Source organism: Camelus dromedarius, chromosome 6 (genome assembly GCF_036321535.1).
Source record: "Camelus dromedarius isolate mCamDro1 chromosome 6, mCamDro1.pat, whole genome shotgun sequence".
Taxonomy (NCBI): domain Eukaryota; kingdom Metazoa; phylum Chordata; class Mammalia; order Artiodactyla; family Camelidae; genus Camelus; species Camelus dromedarius.
The window spans coordinates 51,495,310-51,499,269 of NC_087441.1; the positions used below are offsets into that span (position 1 = coordinate 51,495,310).

The following is a 3,960-nucleotide window of genomic DNA, read 5'->3' on the forward strand; positions in this document are numbered from 1 at the left end:
ACTACAGGTGGGGCAGTAGAAAGAGCACTGATCTGGGAGCGGGGCGGTGAGACATACTGTTGTCCTAGCTCTGCCTCGAATTTGCTGCGCAATCCCTTTGTAAGCATTTCTTTATCTGTAAAAGGTTAGGTTGTGCTCTATCACAAACAGCAAATATACTTCTTGTCATGCCAACTATGAGAGATTGGTAGTGGCTGCAGACAACGCCTACTGAAAATTGGGAAAGACTCAGCGGCATCTACACTTAGTGAGAGGGAGTGATTAGTAATGTCTGCCCTTGGTGTGGGAAGAGACGTGGCAGCATGAGTGTTAAATACGCCCATCTCCAGATTTGATTATCTTATCTATCACTGCCAGCTCTGTTTTGGAGAATTGGGGTGGGGGGTGTATTACTTACATAAAGACTTTGAAAACTAAAGTTGTGGCATCCATTACTATTAATAGTAGTAGCAGTAGGGGTAGCAGCAACACAGGACTCTTGCACCAGGTATGGTCTAGAAGTTATAGTGATGGAAAAATCGAAGTAGCCTGGTTGCCAGTATTTAACTATATTTCCTCATTTAGAATGTAGGCATCTAAGTCATGAGATCGACTGAGAAATTAAGATGTCAAATCAAGGCTGAATGTAAGGGTGACAGAAAATATTCCTAAAACAGTGCCATTAAATTGCTACTTGGTCTTGTTTTTTCTCTCCGTTTGAAAGGGGAATTTTCGTATTCACTTCGGTGGCACATATACTAAAATTGGAAGGCTACCGAGATGATTAGCACGGCCCCCGAGCAAGGATGATGGGCAAATTCATGAAGCATTCCATATTTTTGAGATCGTTATTCTAGGTGAAGTAAGCCAGAAAGAGAAACAAAAATGCCATATGATATCACTCATATGTAGAATCTAAAAAAAAAAAAAAAAAAAGACACAAATGAACTTATTTACAAGACAGAAACAGACTCACAGACATAGAAAATAAACTTACGATTACCAGGTGGGGAAGGGTGTGGGAAGAGATAAACTGGGAGTTTGAGATTTATAGATACTAACCACTATATATAAAACAGATAAACAAGAAGATTCTCCTATATAGCACAGGGAACTATATTCAGTGTCTTGTAGTAACCTATAATAAAAAAGAATATGAAAAGGATATGTGTGTATATGTATGACTGAAACATGATGCTGTATATCAGAAACTGACACAACATTGTAAACTGATTCTACTTCAATAAAAAAAATAAATAAAATGAAAGGTGAATTCCTGCACCCCAATGTTCATAGCAGCACTATTTACAATAGCCAAGACATGGAAACAGCCTAAATGTCCATCAACAGATGACTGGATAAAGAAGATGTGGTATATTTATACAATGGAATACTACTCAGCCATAAAAACTGAAAACATAATGCCATTTGCAGCAACATGGATGTTCCTGGAGAATGTCATTCTAAGTGAAGTAAGCCAGAAAGAGAAAGAAAAATACCATATGAGATTGCTCATATGCGGAATCTAAGTAAATAAATCAATATGAAACAGAAACAGACTCATAGACAAAGAATACAAACTTGTGGTTGCCAAGGGGATGCAGGGTGGGAAGGGACAGACTGGGATTTCAAAATGTAGAATAGAAAAACAAGATTATACTGTGTAGCACAGGGAAATATATACAGGATCTTGTGGTAGCTCACAGCGAAAGAAAATGTGACAAGGAATGTATGTATGTTCATATATAACTGAAAAATTGTGCTCTACACTGGAATTTGACACAACCTTGTAAAATGACTATAACTCAATAAAAAATGTTTAAACAATGAAAGGTGAATTTTAAATGTTCATCTTGAGAACTTTAACTAGAAGTACAGATGAGTTTTGAGTTGACTATGATCCTCAATGGCTGTTCAGAATAGCTAGACATAGATGACACAGCTATGTGTCCATAAGTCCCTAGGAGAAACTGGCATACAGAGCTTTCTAGATGCCTTTCTATTTTCCTTTCACTAAGGAAAAAAAAATTTTTTTTCACTGGACATCCAGGGTTTCGTTCCCCTTGCTTTTCCCCTCAAAATGTTAAATCAAGAGTCTGCTCCTTTGCTGTGATATGTTAATTCACATGAGTGATTTACTTGGGCATTCTCACTGCTGCAAAAAAATTTCTGAAATCCCTACTATGATTAAAAAGTACCTAAACCAGCATGAAATACAACTTGAGTTATATTATCATAATAACGTGAGTTATTCAAGGGAGTATACTCCACATCTTTTATTTATGGAATGTCTCCATGTGAGAATTTCACAAAGGGAGTTTCAGGTGTTTTGGAAAACTTTAATACTAACTTCCGATAAAACTGTTTATTCTTATGAGCTATCAAATCAGTACCTTTTGGGGTCTATGAGTTCTAGGAAGCCAAGAAGTTGTCTGAAGACATCTACATTTGGAGTAGTGCTGAATTTTGCTTCTTTGGCTCACACTTCTTGGTGTGCAGCTGCTTCAGAAATTTACTGGAGAAGTTTGGAGGAAGGTAGCAAGGTACATGGCATTCTTGTTTTTTTTTTAAGCTTTATTGAGGTATAATTAACAAATAAAATTGTATGATATTTAAAGAGTACATCTTGGTGGTTTATATATACCTATATATTGTAAAGGATTTCCACCATTTAGTTAATTCACACATCCATCATCTCAAATATTTATCTTTTTATGTGTGTGTGAGAACAGTTGAATTCTACTTTAATAGCAAATATCAGTTACATAATACAATGTTATCAATTATAGTTACCATGTTGTGCATTAGCTCCTCAGATCTTATTCACCTTATAGCTGAAAGTTTGGACCCTTTTATCAACCTCTCCTTATTTCTGCCAACCCCCAGCCTCTGGCAACCACTCTTCTACTTTCTGTTTTCATGAGGTTGATTTTTTTTTTCAAATTCCATGTATAAGTGATACCATGCAGTATTTGTCTTTCTCTGTCTGGCTTATTACACTTAGCATAATGCCTTCAAGTGTCATTCATGTTGTTGCAAAGGGTAGAATTTCCTTCTTTCTCGTGGCTGAGCAATATGCATTATACATACACATACACATATTATACACATACTATGTATATATCTCACATCTGTATCCATTCATCCATTGATGGGCACCCAAATTGTTTCTATATCTTGGCTATTGTGACTAATGCTGCAATGAATATGGGAGTACAGATATCTCGTTGATATTCTGTTTTTATTTCCTTTGACTATGTACTCAGAAGTGGATTTGCTGGATAATATGGTAGTTCTATTTTGAATTTTTTGAGAAATTGTCATACTATTTTCCATAATGGTTGTACCAATTTGAATTCCCACCAACAGTGCAGAGGTATTTCCGTTTTTCCACACCTTGCCAACCTTTGTTATCTCTTGTATTTTGATGATAGCCATCCTAACAGATGTGAGATATCTCATTGTGGTTTTGATTTGCATTTCTGTAATAATTAGTGATATTGAACACTTTTTCAAGTACCTGTTGGCCATTATATGTCTTCTTTGGAAAAATATCTGTTCAGTTCCTCTGCCCATTTTTAGTTTGGTGTAGTCCCACCTGATTATTTTTGGTTTTGTTGCCTTGCCTTTGGTGTCAAATCCAAAAATTTATTGCTAAAACAAATGTCAAAGAGCTTACTGCCTATGTTTTATTCTAGGAGTTTTATGGTTTCAGGTCTTACATTCAAGTCTTTAATGCATTTTGAGTTGACTTTTGTTTATGGTGTGATTTAGGGGTCCAGGTTCATTCTTTTGCATGTGGCTGCCCTGTTTCTCCAGCACATTATTACAGAGACTATCCTTTCCCCATTGTGTATTCTTGGCTCCTTTGTCATAAATTTATTGAACATATATGCATGAGCCTTTATCTATCCGGCATGCATGCATCCATTATAACAGCTTTGGGTTCCCTAAACTCAGGATCCCTGTCATGTAACACAG

The 3,960-nt window shown here is 36.2% G+C and overlaps 1 non-coding gene across 1 annotated transcript; it reads left to right on the top strand.

Moving 5' to 3' along the window:
- Positions 1-713: 713 nt before the first annotated feature.
- On the top strand, positions 714-820 carry LOC116154528 (U6 spliceosomal RNA). The gene has a single exon (XR_004138503.1). It is a non-coding gene; the product is annotated as a U6 spliceosomal RNA (small nuclear RNA).
- The last annotated feature ends 3,140 nt before the right edge of the window (positions 821-3,960 follow it).